Source organism: Hyperoodon ampullatus (assembly GCF_949752795.1).
Source record: "Hyperoodon ampullatus genome assembly, chromosome: 1".
NCBI lineage: Eukaryota > Metazoa > Chordata > Mammalia > Artiodactyla > Ziphiidae > Hyperoodon > Hyperoodon ampullatus.
In genome coordinates this window covers 128,434,820-128,452,989 of record NC_136914.1, presented here as the reverse complement: position 1 = coordinate 128,452,989, position 18,170 = coordinate 128,434,820, and the positions used below count along the sequence as shown (strand labels likewise).

Below are 18,170 nucleotides of genomic sequence, written 5' to 3'. Positions count from 1 at the left end.
AACCCCATACAGACGCTGTAAGGATCAAACGAGCTACACAGACAGAGGAGGTGGTTGGTGCTCAGCCCACGCTGGTGTCCTGCCCTTGGACTTTTCTGAGTTGGTGGGGGATGAACAGATGTCCTACTGTGCGCCAGACACACTGCTGCCCACCTGGGGACCTGATGGGGCAAAGTCACGACCCTGCTCAGCTCTCGCACAGTCCCGGCTGAAGCCTTAGACCTCTAGCTGGCCATTCTACTGATCAGGGGCCCTTCTCTGCATCATGATGTGAGTTCTGCCTAATTGGACATCACGAGGCTCCAGCATTGGCGCCAGGTGTCCCCATGGATCTCCAGGCCTCTGGGCTGAGCCGGACCCTGCTGAGCAGTACGTGTCCCGCACAGCTGGGCTCTGGGGCCGACCTCCCCAGGCCTCATGAATGGGCTGTGCAGCCAGGTGGAGTCCTGCTGGGGCCTGAGGGGCCTCAGGGTGGTTTTTTAGGGTGCTGCGGCCACCAGGCCACCCTGTAATTGTGGATCCCTACTGTGTGCAGCACCCAGACTGGAGGAGGACAGGATGGTTAATTTCTCTCAAGCAAATGCGGTGCCCTGATGATGGATTCCATGTCTGACACACTGATTGAACTCCAGTATGTGGGAAAGCAATGGTGTAAACACAGTTGGTTCAGATCAATACACCACGTGGCACCAACTGGGTGGAATGCTCATATATCGCCCATTCAGTCATTTGGAAATTGCGGAGCACCTACTGTGTGCTGGGCCCTGGGAATACAAAGGCAGCAAAGGAGGACACAGCCCTCCTTTTTCAGGGAGGAGAACAGCACAGGAGAGAGAAGTACTTGGGGATGAAGGGCAGAGGAGCTGACCCTGGGGCGGGCAGGGAGTGGAGGTTGGGAGAGGATGCCTGGCAGGGGGATGGCTGGGGTAAGATGGAGAGGAAGGAGGGGGGGAGCCTTGGGGACAGAAAGACCCCTTTGGCCCAAGCTGGAGGTCACTAAGGGCAGCCTTTGAGAGGTGATTAGGTCACGAGGATGCAGCCCTCATGAATGGGATTAGTACCCTTACCAAAGAGACCCCAGAGAGCTCTTTTCTGGACACATGCATGGCTTTGTCTGTTTGTTTGCAGCATCCTCACTGATTCTGCAATGGAATGGCTGGAAGAAGGACCTCGGTACTTGTCCTTGTGTGTTTTTTTGTTTTTTTTTTTTGGCTGTACTGCACGGCTTGCGGGATCTTAGTTCCCCAACCAGGGATTTCCTGACCTTGGTCCTTGTCTTCTTTGAAGAAAGAATTCAGCAAAGAAACCACGATTGTGAAATAGAGACAGTGTTTATTAGAAGCAAAGCCTGTGTGGAAAAGCACACGGGCAAACTCGGAGTGAGCTGTGTGCAATAGGGGCGGCTTAGGTTGCTCATATGGGGGCAGTTTTCTGGGTTGTCTCTGGCCAGTCATCTCGCTTATGCCCACATTTGGTCTGACTCAGGGTCCTTCCTGGTGGGTGCACACACATCTCTCAGCCAAGATGGATTCCAGCGTGAATGTATCTGGGAGGTTGGCAGGACGTATTATGGGCTGGCATCTCCTCCCTCCTTTGGTCCTTCCCCTAGACTGAGGACCTATTCTGCACATGCGTCAGGCGGGGAAATCCCCTTGACCACAAGAATGGGGAAGTTGTGGTGGCTTTGTCTTTCACCTAATCAGGGCCCAATGCTCCTGCTGGTACCTTATTCAGCAGGAGACCAGTGGCAGCTGCTCAGCCTGGGACCCATCTATCTCCTGCCTCATCACCACTGGCTTTGCTGCTCCAGCCTCCCCGACATTCACACTGTCCCGGGTGATGTTTCCAAAGATGGCTCTGACGGTGTCACTCCTTTGCTCCAAGGCCTTCAGTGGCTCCCCAGTGCTTATGGGATCCAGTCTGGGCCCTGCCCTGTTTTCAGGACATCTCCCCCCTCAGTCCCTCCTAGGCACCAAGTTCCCCTGGTCGTTCCCCACAAGCCTGCCTTTGACGCACTGTCCCCTTAGCCTGGAAGGCCCTGCTTTTCCTCATCAGTTCAGCAAACTCCAGCGTCGCCTCCTCTGTGGGGCATCCTGGGCCGTCCGACAAAGCTGGGTCCTCTCCCTGGTCCACAGTGATGAGTCCACACACCTGTCACCTGGGCCAGCCAAAGGTCTCTGACTCCTCAGAGACCTGGACCTCTTCCACAGACTCAACATTTGTGTCCTCCCAGTTTGTGTGTTGAAATCCCAACCCCCAATGTGATGATGTTGGAAGGTGGAGCCTTTGGGAGGTGGAGCCTTTGGGAGGTGGTTAGGTCATGAGGATGGGGCTCTCGTGAATGGGATTCGTGCCCTTACAAAAGAGACCCCAGAGAGCTTGCTTGCCCCTTCCACCATGTGAGGATGCAGTGAGAAGGAAGCAGGTCCTCACCAGAGGCTGGGTCTGCAGGTACTCTGATCATGGACTTCCAGCCTCTGGAGCTGTGAGAAATGAATAATTGTTGTTTAAGCCACACAGTGATGGAATTTTTGTTGTAGCAGCTCAAACAGACTAAGACATCTTCTTGAAAGCAGGAATGGCAGCATGTTCACCTCCTCCAGACCCCAGAGCCCACCCCAGCGGGCACTCAGGGAATGCAGGAGTGACATGCAGGGGACACACCTGGGTAGCAGCTGGGATTCTGTCCAGGAAGATTCCAGAAACTCATGTGGAGACCTCAGAGCCCCTCTTCTCCCCATAGGAGTGGTCCTTTCAGCTGCACAGCCACCTTCTCTTTTCTACCTTGAGTCTGACTCCTTCATGTGGCCACAGTGCAGTGACAGGGGTGACAGTGGCCGAGCCAGCCTGCCCGGTGAGAGGGGAGGCCGGGCAGGCTGGCCTCGTCCACGGCTCTGCACTGATGCAGGATGGGGCAGCAGAACGGGATGCATGGCTCGGTATTCACACAGCTCCTTCCTCCAGCATTCCTAAGACAATTATGGATTTTCTTAATGCGTCCTGATGAATCGTTAGGAAATGTTAAGTGGAGAGGGAGCAGGGCCCTGGAGATCCTGTAAATTGACGTTGCTGTGCCACACAGGGATGGGTGTGAAGGCCAGTGTGTAGCTGTGCTCGGGCCTCACCGCTCACCCTATTCCTCTCCTGCCCCCATTGTAGATGGTCGGGGGCTTCCAGCCAGCCAGCCTGGGCTCACACCCAGCCTCTGCCAGCCCCTGGCTGTGTGACTCAGGGCAGGCCAGTCTCCCATTTGTAAGCATGACCAGGTCGTTTGTATGTTCATTCACGTTATCACATCCTGGGCTCTGGCCACGTGGACACGCAGCATGAGCTGAGCCCGTCGGAGCAGTAAGTCCTCATCACCTGTCAGCACACTCCCTGGGTCAGGCCAGCACTGGTGCTGCTGGAGGAGAGGGACGTGAAGGGACCTTGACCTACAGGGCTCAGGGCCGGGGGAGGGAGCCAGGTGAGGAGGCTGGTGACTCCAAGGTGCATGTCACCTCTCTCCTACCCTGTCACCTTGCTTATGTCCTCCTTCCTTCCAGGAGGATCCTTCCCTGTGATCTCTCACGGTAACTTTTATAGGTGAAGCCCAAATGCCACCTCTTCCAGGAAGCCTTTCTTTCTCCTAGTGATGAGGTCTCACCTCTGAAGGCCCTTGGCTCTTCATTTCCTTACGTCCCTCAGCTTCTTCTGCCCTCTACTCCTGTGAGTCCTATCTGTGGCTTCTAAGCAGTGTCCCTGAATAGTTCCCGGCCATTCTGAACATGGTACGGGAAGTCCCAGCCCCAGTCCCCTGTGCAGGACTCACAGCTGAGTAAGAGGGGCGTCCACCTTGTGTGGAAGGGAGGTGAGACCCCTGAGGCTGGTGACCCCTCAGGCTCTGGAGCTTTTGAATGAGGGAACTGGGGTCTCTTCAGGCTTCCATTTTCATCCCTGGAACTGGCTCCTTCCGAAGCAGACAGACTTCCACAAGCCCTTCACAGGAGACCCCTGGGTCAGGAGGTTTCACAGATTGAGTCCTCGTCACTCTCCCCGAGCAGCCACGGCATCAGAGACCCTTAAGGGCACCAGAGCAAAGCTTCAGGGGTCTCCAGTGCCCTGAGAAAACAGTGTTTACAGATCAACAGCTTGCTCATTCAATAAATATTAGCACACCTACGACGTGCCTGGTGCTGTGCTGTGGGCCGCGGGCTCAGCAATGTCAGAGCTGCCTGTGGCAGTAGTAACACCAGGAGTGACGGATGCATGTGGGATGGGGGAGCCCGGAGGAGGGACCCAGGCTGGGGGCCTCTGAACTAAGACTAGATGGATGAATAAGGCATTGGCGGGGGGCGGGCTGGGGCAGGGGATGGCTCCTGCGGGTGCTGGGGGGACCAGCATGCACGGAAGCTGGGCATGCTCACGTATGGCATGTCTCCTCCAGGCCTGGGTGGTGACCGCTATTGGGGTGGGTGCAGCTGCACGCAGCATGGTGTCCGTGTTTCCATGAGGCCTGGCATCACCCAGCACTTTCGCCCCCAGCCTGATTGCAGCCCTGGCTTCCAGCGCCCTCTGCACCAGCCCTTCCTCTTCCGCATAAGCAGGGGGTGCCTCTTGGGGTCTGTCTGTCTCCCCGACACACTGTAGGGATCATGGCTTCTTCCGTCCTGTTTTTCCAGGGCTGAAGGTTAGGACTTCAGGGACCTAAGTCTCTCCCTTGTCTTAAACCGGCTGGGAGGCAGTGAAATGTGGGTTTCACCCGTGTCCCTTCCAGGTCCCCAGGTGCATGTTCTGAAGGTGAGAAGGGGTTCCCAGTCGTGGGACCATCCCCCTGTCCACCTCCCAAGGCTCAGTGGATTAAACAAACATGCAGAAGCTCGAGAACCCGGTGGGGGCCCCAGGAATAGCCAATTAAACGCTGAGCAAGTGCCCAGGTGTATGGGCTGAAGTGCTTCCCCCCAAATCCATGTGCTGAAGCCCTAACCCCTGGCACCTCAGAATGTGACTTTATTTGAAGTGAGGGCCTTTATGGGGCGATTGAGGTAAAATTTGTCACTAGGGTGGGCCCCGATCCAGTATGACCAGTCTAGGAGATCAGGACACAGACACACACACAGGGAATTCCATGTGAGGACCTGGGGAGAGGGTGGTCATCTCCAGGCCAGGGAGAGAGGCCCAAGGGAATCGTTCCTACCCACACCTTGACCTTGGGCTTTCAGACTCCAGAATCAAGAGTATCAATTCCTGTTGTGGGAGCCACCTGGTCTGTGGTACTTTGTTACGGCAGCTCTGGCAAACTGATACCCCTGGGCCCCAAGCCATGTTCTCCAATGACAATTGGGCCGGAGCACAGTTTACCTGGGCCTGAAATGCACCTGCTCGTAGCTGCTGACGGTTAATGCTCCCTCACTGTGCTCCCCTCTCTCCTAAGACCTTCGCCAGGATTCTCTCCATCTTCTGCTGGAGAAACTGAGGCACAGAGACGCTGAGCCACTTGCCCCAGGCTACCTAGCCGGTGGGCAGGGGAGCCAGGATTGGAGCCTGCTACCCAGTCTACACTCCTGAGTCCAAGATGGCCTGGCCCTCAGGTTGGGCATGATGTGACACCCCCATACCACTGGGTGGACAGGACCCTCCTTTGAGAGCCTGGGGCCTCCCCACTTCGTTTTTTTTTTTTTTTTTTTTTTTTTGGTACGCGGGCCTCTCACTGTTGTGGCCTCTCCCGTTGCGGAGCACAGGCTCCAGGAGCACAGGCTCAGCGGCCATGGCTCACGGGCCCAGCCGCTCCGCGGCATGTGGGATCTTCCCAGACCGGGGCATGAACCCGCGTCCCCTGCATCGGCAGGCGGACTCTCAACCACTGTGCCACCAGGGAAGCCCCTCCCCACTTCTTGTACACTATGATAGGAATGTGGGTGAGCAGAAGGCCCCCAACACTTTGTTTCTGGCTCGGGTGCCTCAGGGGGGCACTCCATGGGTGCACGACAGCCCTTTCACCTTCAGGATGGGGCTTCTGGAGTCTGTAAATGACACAGGTGGGATTCACACAGAGGTTCAGACAAGCTCCGGGTGCAGGGGGAGGCCCAAGTAGCTGGTGGAGGAGGGGTTCTGGCACACCCGGTATGTGTCTCACATCCACCCACCAGCCCAGCACGAGTGGTCTTGTGGGAGCCTCAGCCCTCTGGACTTGGGGAGGGGAGGGGGCACAGGTCTTTATTTCTAAGTTCACCAACACACAAGGCTGCACGTGGCTTGCCTGTCTGGGATAATTGATGCAGGTGGTGGTGTTGCTCAGGATGAAAGGTCATGGCCATCTAGCATGACTGTGTTGACTGCCCTGTGAATTCTCTCCTGCTTTAGCCCTTATGGCAAGTTAACCCTCTGCCCCTGCCTAAGTCTTTGATGTTGTAGGGCCTTGGGCTTCAGTTATTTGGAATTTTCTGTCTGTACAAAGTTCAGGAGGCTAGGTTGGCATAAACATCCAATGACTCCAAATACAGAAGCTGGGAGACCAGCCATGTCTTCAGCAAGTAGGTATGGATCACCTACTGTGTGCCAGATACAACCAGGCACACAACTACTGATTTGGTTTTTGTCTATAGTTTTGCCTTTTCCAGATGTCGTGTAAGTGGAATCTATGGCATGTAGCCTTTGAGTCTGGCTTCCCTCACTTAATACAATGCCTCTGAGATGCATCCATGCTGTAGTATGTATCTGTTGTTTTTCCTTTTCATTTCTGAACAGTGTTCCATTGTACTGAGAGACCACAGTTTGTGCTTTTCCATTCACCATTTGGATTGTTTCTATTTTAAAAAAAACAAAAACGTGTCTTGTAATTTTTGATTGAGTGCTAGTCGTTGTTTGTATACTGGAGGTAAATAGTATTATGCCTGGAAATGGACCTGCCTCCTCCTTTATCAGGCTGCTAGTGTGGAGGGTTCAGTCCTTCTAGTTAGGAATTGAGCTGGGTTTGAGTTTTGTTGCTTAAGGACCAAACTGGACCCTCTGACTCATCCTGTCCAGCTAGTGTGGCATTTTCCAGCTTTTAAAAAGCATGAACGTTAACATAAAGATTTGGAATTCTGGTTTCTCTTGAAAAATCAAGAGACTGGTAAGTCAAGTGTTTCGTAGCACTGGTCCTTCATTACCACATGTCAGCTTCTGCAGCGTAGTGGCCACCCCACACTGGGCAGGGCCTGTGCTCTCTGCTTTGCTGCAGGCCCCCCTACTCCCTAAGGTGCACTCCCACCCTGCTTCTCCTCTATACTATCTTCCTGGTTCTCACAGATGGTTGGGTTTGTGGTGTCAGATACTGAATGATATTCAGTGTACTCTTCTAAAAAAGAAAGGGAAATATATGCATCACTTAAAAATAGATTTCCACCACATTGGATAGAATTAAAGCAATAATTAGAGAGGTTTATGCTGGAGGTTTTAGAAAACTCAACTTCAAGGATCCCTTCTTTCCATACAGTGGAGGCTCAAGGGAAGCCTCACTTTCTTGATTCCCTCTGGGTCGGCTCAGTGCAGAGCACAGGTGATCGCACACCCTCTGCCACCTGAGCTGAGGGTTTAGGGATGGACACTGATCCCCACAGAAGAGAAGGCTTTTTACTGACGTCTGGAAACAAAGAACACGGAAAAGCCCAGGCTTTCCACCTCCACCTGAGGTGTGTGTTATTACCTGCTGGGAAGACTCACATCTGACAGTTTATTTAGAGGACGCAGCTTTCTGAGTCTGCTGCCAGATGGCTGGAGAGACAGCTGACGTATGCCAGATGGCTACTCGTGGGGGATTTAGAAACGCAAACACATCCGCGTGTTTGGATGAGCCGCTGTTTCTGGAAGGAAGGGCAGAGCGTGTGACTCTTTGATGATGTTGGCCAGAGTTACTCTGAACACCGTGGAGATGGGGCCCCCATGTCACTGTCACTTGCCCATGGAAGGCTGGAAAGGGTCAGGGGCGGATTGGGTGGAGGGATGTGAGCACCAGTCCGCTTGTGCCATCCGGTCACCCCCGTGCACTCCGTTCGCGCATTCACTTAAAGAAAGCGCCCCGTCCTTACTGTTCTTACATAATGGTGAACAGAGCAAAGTCCTTGCTCCCACGGAGCTCCTGTTCTAACAGGGGAAACAAAACAAGGAGGCAGACAAGTCAGTGAACAGGTAATTTCACGTGGACATAAGTGCTGTAGCAACTGAGGAGCAGATCAGGGAGCTGAAGGGTGACCAGCAGGGCGGGGTAAGGAGGGGGTCTGTGATTCCGTCAGACCCGGATGAAGCGCAGCCAGCACCGCGGATGTGGGGCAAGACTGTCCAGGTGGGGGCACTGCTGGGACAAAAGCCAGCAGTGCCAGGGTGAGTGTCCGGGGTGAGTCAGGGTGTGAGGGGGGGTTTCATCATGTGGAAGGTGCTCGATTTTATTCCAAGTGCAAGAGGAGGCAGTGGGGCAGTAGCATGACTTACGTGCTTTTCACTTGGGTGACTCTGTTGACCTTTGTTCTTGGGTGAAAATGACAAAGCCGTCGGGGCCACTTGGCTCATTCCTGGTGAGATTTCACCAAGAAACAGGTCATGGTCCCCTGAGCTGTGAGCCACATAGCACGTCCCTGCCATCTGATGGGCTGGGCCCATGGTGGGCTGGTCAGACCAGAGGCTGCTTGACCGGAGGGGATGAGATCTGATGGCCAGACAAGTGACCCGATGCTTGGTCCTCAGGAGCAGAGAGGACAATGAGGACGAGGAAGCGGGTGTGATGGACACTGAGTGGGTGGCCAGAGGGCAGTGTCCAAACGGGCAGCAGGGAAGGGGACGCATGTAATAGAGGGCAGTAGGCAATGCAGAGGGACTCTGGGGGGGGGCGCACAGCGAGAGGGCCCTGGGAGGCGAGCCCTCGAGGCCAGGCCTCTTCATAACTGGACATGACTGGGAGTAATTCAGACCACGTCCTTTATTTGCTTGAAGTGTGGCTCTCTGCCGCTTGTGGAATGAAGCTGCGGTTCCAGGGAGCAGCCCGCCTCCCCTCTGCCCTGTTCGGTGCCCCATGGCCCCCTCCTCTGTCCTGGGCCCTAGCACAGGCTCTTCCTCTGGACAAAACGTGTTCCCTCCCTCCCTCTCTCCGCCTGGCTGCACGTGGCTAGGCGTGTTCCTGACTCCTGTCTCCTGTCGGCCCTGCCCCCGCCCCCTCAGCCTCATGACCTCGGTGTCTGTGATGTGCCCAGCTCCCCACTGCAGGGTGGCTTCCTCCAGGGTAGCCCGTGTCTGGATCATCTCGGCTTTGCCAGGGTCTTGGGAGTTGTGCCCTCAAGGACCGCTGGATGGACGTCATCAAATGACTAACAGGGAAAGGAAGTTGGAAATGCAAGGAGGGGGCAGGGATGTCCTGGGAGAGGCCATGACACCCCACTCCCGCTTGTCCAGCCCCTCAAAAGTCACAGCCCCTGGGCCCTCCCCAGTCTGCATGTACTCTGTTAAGCCTTGCAGAGAATTTTTTCTTGGAGAACTTGTGCTTTGGATTCAGATAGAGGAGGACCTGTTTTGACTTTCAAATGAGGTGCTGAAAGGAAGTCTGGAACAGAGTACCAAGGCTTGGGGGGCGCCGAGCAGCCCCTGCCCGCCTGGAGCCTGCCTGCTAGCCCCACTCCACCCTGCGGCCAAGGGCTCTGTTGCCCTTGAAATCTGCCACGTCCTTGAGACCCCCTCGACCTTTCTCTTGCACCATGTTCTGATAGTTCTAGTTCCTATAACTGTGCATTTGCTGGATGTCGTAACATGTAGCAAAAGTCTTTGTAAATTTTGCATCATTACACAGTTTGCAATGATACTGAATATTATTTATGTATTCATAACTGCCTAGTTCCACAAATGGCTTTAGGGGGCTTACTTAAAATATGCATTTATACTTGAAAATAGCAAGTAGTTGAGGGAATTAGTACGAAGGGCGTGTAATGGTAGGAAAAGAACAAAAACCAAATGTAAGATGAGCATCCTAACAACCAAAGCAAAAAGGGTAACAGGATTGGTTACAACATCCTGGGGCCCATAGATAAAGCAAGCTGACTGTCCAGGAGAATCATAGCTTTTTTGGACACTGGGCTGGAATGAAATGTAGCCTGTGGGCCTCCTGATGGGGCGCAGTGTGAAATAGCTCAGTGATGCACCGTTAGCCCAAGGGATTAATTAAGAGGTAGCTCTTGACTTTGAAGAGGCAGGTTCAGACTCCCACACGCATGGCTCTGGAGCTGAAGGCAGGTGAGGAGAGCAGAATATCAGGGTGGCTGGGAGGAGCTGGGGAGGCTCCTTTGAGGAGGCAGTGTGCCCCAGCCCACGAAGGAGGGACAGGGTCATTAATAACTCCATCTCAGGTTGATTCCTGGATTCCTGCCTAGGAATCCCAACAGTCACAAGGGAGCCCACTGCCAGGGGCCAGGGGAGTCAGCCCTCTCCCCACTGTTGCCCGGTCCTGGTCTGCTACTTGCAGGTGAATTCCCCCCCAGAGCCTCCCTATCTGGGAAGTGGGAGCAGAACCCCCTTCTCCTCCCAGGATGGGACAATTGTCTTCAAAGGTCAAGGAGACTGAAAGCATCATTCGGCTTAAGTGCTTGTTGTTTGATGGACTGTGCTCTTGACATAGGTGTGCACCACACATCCTGTGGGAGGGGACAGGACTGACTTTTGCTAGGGGCCCACTGTGTGCCACTTGTTGTTGGAGGCTCACACCGACCTTGGGTGGGGTACCGACCTTGGGTGGGGTGCCTCCCTTGGGGATCTCCTGTGTGATGGATGGGGTGCTCCAGACTCAAGAGAGGTGGGTGCCCAGACCCCACATCCAGCAGGTGGCAGGGCTGGGATTCAAACCCAGGCAGTCTGGCTCTAAAGCTCTCTCCCTTTCCGCTAAGCCAGGCTGCCTTGGCAGAGTCCTCGGCGAGACAGCTTTGGGTTTTGCTCTGGTCCCTCTCCCGTCCCCCGCCACCCAGGGGTGTCACTGCACTGATGGCCTGTCATATGACAGGGGTGAGGCAGGGCTGCAGAGTGGGGAGGGATTCAGAGGTGCTGGATCCTCATGGGGCCTAAATGCTCTCCCAGCGCCACCCCCCCCGCCAGCCGTCAGAGAGGATATCAGCTCGGAGCTGCAGCTGAGCCCTTGAAGTGGGATCTCCCTTCTTTCCCTCTTTCTCTTCTCTTTCCCCTTCTCTCTCTCCCCGTTCCCACCTCCCCCCAACCGCCTCATTCTCTCAGCAAAGCATAGCAACAGTGAAGTAGGACAGGACAGGACAGGACAGGAGTGCTCCCCTGCCCTCTGGGCCACTCCAGCCTGGGTGCCCTGGCACCAGGGGGGTGACTGGCTGGTTGCCAGGAGCTCCCCTCCTTCCCCTCCCTAAACAAACCCATCTTGAGTTCCATTTGCTTTTAAAGGCAGCCTCAGAGGGAGGGTATGGGGGTGGGAACCAGGGTTTAGAAAGTCACAGACTTGCCACGTGTGAGTGACAGGTGCAAGAGCTGTTGTCTTCCTCCGAAACAGATGGGATGGGGGTTTGCCCTTCCCTGGGCCTAGGCCTTTGTCTCCGTTTGGTGGCAGTGCGGTGCAGTGGCTGAGCTCTGGGTGCTGGTGTCCTGCTCCTGGGTTTGAATCCGGTTCTGCTGAGCTGCCTGTCCAGGGAGGAGTGGGTTAACCTCTCTGAAGGCGGCAAAGCGGATGGGGTGGGTTCCTACCCCATCAGAGGAAGTGGGTTGGTGTAAGTGAAGCCAGGACTGGCCGGCTCACAGGTGTGGTCCCCGGGGGTGGGGCTGGGCTTGCTGGCACCATCTCCTGGACCCTCTCAGCCCTTGGGTGGGATGGGTGTGAGCTCCACTTATAGACGAGGAGGCACAGGGGGCCCGGGGCCTGGTAGAGGGGCTTTTCCACCGGGACAAAAGCCAGCAGATGCTGGGAGGATGGGGTGGAGCGCGGGGGTGAGATGGGAGTAGCAGGGGAGGCAGGTGTGGCTCTAACACCTACCCACCCCCACAGGCCTCAGTGTGTCCATCTGTAATATGGGGCTTGTTGCCATTATAAGGTTTAAATTAGATGATGTGGGTGAAGACACCTCTTGTGGTCCCTAGCCCCCAGGGAATGAATGAATGAATGAATGAATGAAAGTGGGCAGGAAGGGACAGCCAAAGAAAGTAACTTGTTCTCTATATCTCGGAAGGGAGAAGTTTAGGGAATCCTGTTGGCCTCACAGATCTACACAGGGGTCTCTGCTGGGTGCCCTGAGAGCCAGGGTGGGGCTGAGAGGAGCCGCTCCATTGAACAGTGATTTTACAGTTTTAACTCTATGGATATGGACTAAGCTTTCCTGGAGAGGGAGTGAGCTCACCATCCCTGGGATTATGCAAACAGCTCTGGAAGCACCCTTGGCAAGGCTTCTCAGGCACAGTCCTTCTCAGATCGGGGGATTGAGTGACCACCTGTTTCCTCCCAGCCTGAGCTCTGGGGCTTTCCCCTGTGTTTTCCTGCTCGTCAGGCACACAGATGCAGATCATCCTGCAATGACACCCATCACCATTCAGCCAGCATGTGCTGAGCGCCTACTGTGTGCCAGGCGCTGCCCTCGGGGGTCCACCCCTGGGGGTGGCAGGTGAGGGTGGGAGCCCCGACACCCCCAAGGAGAGGCATGGGAGTGAGCAGGGAGTGCTTCTCAGAGGAAGCATTGTTTGAGAGCCAGTTGGCCTTCATGGGATGTCGAAGCAAGGGAAGGATCTGGATAGAAGGACTGGCATTTGCAGAGGCTCAGAGGCAGGTGATGGGAGTCTGTGTCCCGCAGTTTCTGGAGCAGCGTTTGACCGAATCACAAGCTGAGTAGTGGGAGCCGCGAGGCTTCAGGCAGGTTAGGGCCAGGTCCCTGGGGGCCTAAAACAAAGAGACCTTGTCCTGCAGGCAGGAGTGTCCATCAGGACACTCCTTGAGCAGGGGGGTGTCAGGATCTGTTTCACCGAGTGACTCCTGAGCAGACCCTGGGATTTATTTTAGTTTCCTCTCCCGCCAATTGGGGACAGCAGGGCCCCCACTGTTGTGAGGTACCAGTGGAGCCCAGGGTGCGTGGCCCCGAGCCGATGGCCGTTGACTTTTCTCCCTTCCTCTGCTTGAGCTTGTGATGTCACTGCTGCTGAAACCAACACGTACACTGGCCTTTGTGCAGGTCTTTTTCTTGGGCAACTTGGTCACTTGAGCTGAATCTCTTGTCTCCGTCAAAGTGGAGCTGCTGTCAGTCACTTGAGGGGCACTGGGGCTCAGAGGGACCTGCTGCCCTGAGCTGGGTGCCGTCATGGACCTCCCAGCCCAGCCCCAGGGCCCCCAGCTCCGAGATGCAATGTGTGAGCTTGAAAGGTGCGTTCACTCTGCCTCTACTGGGGGGCTGAGTATTGGGGTGCCAACTCCACGCTGGGCTGTGGGGCTCCCGGAAAGGCTCGGCTCGGCATCCAAGGCCACAGAGCTGGGTGCCCACAGTCGCCCCTGTGCCTTTTCCCCAGGGCGTGAGACACAGGGACTTTTGTGTCCTTTGCTGGACACAAGGCCAGGCCCCAAGTAGGATCCACGTGCTCTGAGTGGCCAGGATGGGGGATCCCATGGTGGAGGTTTCTTCCCAAACAGAGACGTCATGGTTCTCGGCATCCGGCATCCGCTTTCTGGACAGCGAAGGTCGGCTCCATAGCGTGTGAGCTTGTGTCCTCTGGAGCCATAAGCTTGTGTCCTCGGGAACTGTGGATCCATCATCCAGGCCCCTCCACTTGGGTTTTACAAATAAAGAAACCGAGGCACATGGCGGCAAAAGAACTAGACACCCTGCCTGTGGGGCTTGGGAGGCCCTGAGTCTGTGCTGCCTTTTCTGATCCTGGCAAACCCTGGACAGAGGAATTCTCCCCATTCCACAGGGGAGGAAACAGGCCTGGGGCCCACTACACTGCCTGCCCGAGGCCTGACCCCAGCCTCATTCACTTTTCCCCACCAGGCCCCTCTAGACCCTCAAGGCACCCAGGCAGGCTGGTGACGACAGTGATGACAGGCTCATGTCCTTGTCAACCTCCTGGCCTCGGACAGGAGGGACGCTGAAGTTTGGTCCCACTGGGTCTGGCCGGAGGCCAGCCTTGCTTCCCCGGGCAGCATTGGGCAGGAAGCACGGGCTGCGGAGGTGGAAGGGCAGGGTGCTGGAGCGGGGCCAGCGGACCTCTCGTGAAGGGCCCCATTGATGGGTGGGCGGTGGGAGTGGGGACACGGCGGCCTTCCTGCTGTCCTCCATCCCCCGCAGTTCAGGGGCCTCCGGGCCTCCGCCCTGCTCACAGCTGCTTGGCCAGGGCTCCCAGGGCTGCGTCCCCTCGCCGCGGCCCCAACCATCCTGTTCCTGCTCCGACCTGGTTCACGTGAGAGCCGGCGGCCCGTATGAACAACCCCACAGCTGGGGGCTCAAGACAGCAGAATTTGTTTTGCACAGTCTGGGGAGACGTCTGAGATGCGCTGTCTGAACCGCGCTCCCTCGGAGGCTCTGGGAAGCATCCCTCCGTGCCTTGTCCGGCTTCTGTGGCTCCTGGCCGTCCTGGGCTTCCTTGTCCTGCAGCTGCGTCGTGGCCTTCCTCCCCCAGGGCCTGTGTTCCAGAGCCCCCCACACCGTCCTTGCTCTTATGAGACTCCAGTCATTGGATTCAGGGCCCACCCTAATCTAGCACGGACCCATCTTAATGTGGTCACAACTGCAAAGACGCCATTTCTGAAAAAGCTCCTGTTCTGAGGTCCCGGGTAGACACTCAGCGTCCAGACCCAGGCCCGGCGGCATCACTGCTCCTTCCACCCCAGACGGCTTTCTGCTCTGGAACCACCCGTGGGCTCTTGCTTTCTCCCTCAGGTGGCCCGTCGGAAGCTTTCCTGTCCTTTGAGGCTCAGTCTTCACGTGACCTCCTCTGTGAAGCCTCTTTCCTTTCCCAGGCATGTGAGGGCGGACCCTTCATGTGTGAATGCCCCGGATCTCACTCTGGCGTCTATGGGGCCGCCGCCCACACTCTGCCCCGTTGAAGGCATGCAAAGGTTTCTCTTGTCTCCCTCTGGACCACGGGCTCCTGAGGCTGGGGATGCACCCTGACATTCTCAGTAACTTCCTTCTTCTCCCCATCCGCACAGGTCCAGCACCTGCTCTGAGCCGGGCATTGAAACAGGCTTCTGACGTATGTTCACTGTTGAGTCGTCGTGGCCACCCCAGGAGGCAGGGCTATTGTCCTTCCCATTTTACAGATGAAGAAACTGAGGCTCTGAGAGGTTATCACTTGCCCAGTGGGGTTGAGGCTAGCTGGTTTGACACTCAGGTCTGTTCAGGTCCATCAGTGAGTGACCTTCGTGGGCTGTCTTAGGACTAGCCCCAGGCAGAGAGTCTGGAATTGGTTCATTTATTCAAAAATTGTTTTTTGAGCGCCTTCCATGAGCTCTGCATTAGGGACCTAGCGGGCAGCTGGCAGCCCCTATCCTGCCCTCATGGACTTACGGTCTGTGAAGGTGGAAAGACAAATGCCTTATCATTAACCACACTGTGAAGGGCACTGATTTTGCCACTGACCCCTTCTGTGACCTTGGCCAAGGGCAGCCCCTCTGGGGACCTTGGTTTCCCCACACGTAGCCAGCTGATCCCTATGGACCCTTTCGGCCTGAGAATGAGCCTTCTGCATCCAACAGCCCTGCTTGCTGCATCCACCCTGTCCTTTAGCTCAGGCAGGACTGGAGTCCTGCATCCTGAGAGGCTCCAGACAGACTGATGCTGGCCAACAACAGTGGTCAGGTGGGGTACATTCTCCCTGAGTCCCTGGCAACTCGGAAGCCTCATGCACAAAGGCCAAGTTGGAGCAAAAGTGGCTTTTGAATCCCTCCGGGCCTGTGTCCTGGCTCTGGGAAAGAATCTGTAGGCTCTTTCCAAGTCCTGTGACTCAGAGCTCCCCAGCAAGGCCACTGGGTCAAGCTCCAGCACTCAATAGGGGCTTTGAGAACTCGCCTGCGCTGGGACCCGGCTGCTGGGAGGGCAATCTGTCCGCGGCCCACACAGGGAAAGCAGAGTTAACGCTTGGCTTACCTGGGAAGACCCACGGGGGGTCCGGGAATTTAGGGAGTGGGACGAGCTTGGGGCAGAGCCAAATGTCAAAAGGAAAGTCCGCCACCCACCGAGGACAGCTCCCGCCAGCCACACGGAGCCGCGTGAAGACGGTTAGAGTCTGCGCTGCTGGTCATGCATGCAGCTGAGGGGTCATCTGAACCACCGGTCATGGCACGCCCCCACTGTGAACACAGGAGTTTAGCCTGTGGGAGAGCCCAGTTCACATCCAGTTCTCTTTTTTTTTAATTAAAAAAAATTTTTATTGGGGTATAGTTGATTTATGATACAATGTTGTGTTAGTTTCAGGTGTACAGCAAAGTGAATCAGTTATACATATACACACGTCCACTCTTGTTTAGATTCTTTTCCCATATAGGCCATTACAGAGTACTGAGTAGAGTTCCCTGTGCTAGACAGTAGGTTCTCATTAATTATCGATTTTCTATATGGTAGTGTGTCTGTGTCAATCCCCAGCCAGTTTTCTTCAGTGAAAACCTTCAACCCAAAATCTGGTGCCAAAGTCCATTCAGGAGGGAAACGTGAAGAGTGTATGAGTTTCCTGTGGCTGCTGTAATAAGTGACCCCAAATTTAGTGACTGAAAACAACACAGATCTCTTCTCCTGTGGTTCTGGAGGCCAGGAGTCTGCATTGAGTCTTAAGGAGCTAAATGTAGGTGGTGCAGGGCCCGCTTCTTCTGGAGGCTCCAGGGCAGAGCCTTGCCTTGTCCAGCCTCTGGCGACGCCTGCATTCCTCGGCCCCTCCCTTACACTGCTTCCATCCCGAACTCTATTGTCACATGTCTGGTTTTCTCCTTGGTGGTCATATCTCCCTCAGCCTCACTCTTATAAGGACACTGTGACTGCATTTGGGGCCAACCTGGATCATCCAGGATAATTCCCCATCTCAGGATCCTTAACCACATCTGCAAAATCCCTTTTGCCGTGTGAGGTGACATATTCAAGCTTTAGGGGATTAGGATGTGGACATCTGGGGGCCATTAGCTGGCCGCAAAGAGCCTCTTGGCCAGCTCCAGGTCAGGGCAGCTGTGCCGAAAGTGTCTGCATTTCCCCCTGGAGGATGGGACTCTGATTCCACTGCCACTTGCACCCCTGGCCTGTGGGGCATCCGTGTTGGACACACCCAGTCCAAAACCATCTCCCCGATGGGGAAAGAGCACGTAGTGTCCCAGCCAGGCCTTGGATTCGGGTCTTTGGCCTCCTTCTACTTGGTATAGTGCCCCCAGAATTTAGAAGCAAAATAAGAATTTAGAAGGAAAGTGTAGAATTTGAAAGTGAAAATCAATGCCGCCGTGGACAGGCCTCTGGTCCCTGCAGTGCAGTTTGCATCCATGCCAACCTGGGAGCCCTGCCCCTGCCCTGAGAAGCAAGTTTCGTTTTGCTCATGATGTGGAGGAAACAGCCTCAGAGAGAAGGAACCTTCTCAGAGCCCCCTGGTGAGCCCATGCTGGCTGGGTTTCTCCCACCATGTTTATTCCACAAGTGGGACCCAGAGGGGACAGCAGATCAGAGGCCTGAGGGAGTCTGTGCTTGGTGTGTTCCAGAGCCCGGATGCTGGGGGACAGGGTGGAGGAGGGGGGACGGTCGGGGCACACGGTGGAGGCTTTGTCCACACGGAGGAGCCTGGGTTTCTTTCTCCTTTGTCTAGAAACCGCCGGGGGGTGGGGCGTGTTCAGTGTGGGACTCGTGTGACCCAAGCCCATTCACGCCACCAGCCTCGGGCTTGAGAAGGTTCTTTGGGCAGGGCTGGGGCATGCCCAAAAAGCCTTTGAGCAGGGCTTGCTCTCCGAGCCCAGGGCTGGTGGCGTGAAGCTCGGTCAAGGCAGCTGGGAGCTGGGGCCAGTGCCTGGTGGGTGGCAACGTGTGTCTTTGCGAAGCTGGGAGTGATGGGACCCACACGTGAGGGGCTTGGGGAATTGAGAGGTGCTCGTAGAGCTGAGGCGGAATCCAGCCACAGGGAGGAAAGGGCTTAGGAGCTGGAATGAGTCGGGGATTGATTTCAAACCCAAGCGTGGTGTGAGAGGGAAAGGCCCACCCTTTTGGGTCTTCCTAGCAGCACTT

The 18,170-nt window shown here is 55.7% G+C and overlaps 1 protein-coding gene across 1 annotated transcript in view; it reads left to right on the top strand.

Moving 5' to 3' along the window:
- SORCS2 (sortilin related VPS10 domain containing receptor 2) overlaps positions 1 to 18,170 on the top strand; it is a gene marked incomplete at both ends in the record, with an annotated part of 488,460 nt that overhangs the window by 111,987 nt on the left and 358,303 nt on the right. The gene's annotated exons all lie outside the window — the stretch shown is intronic.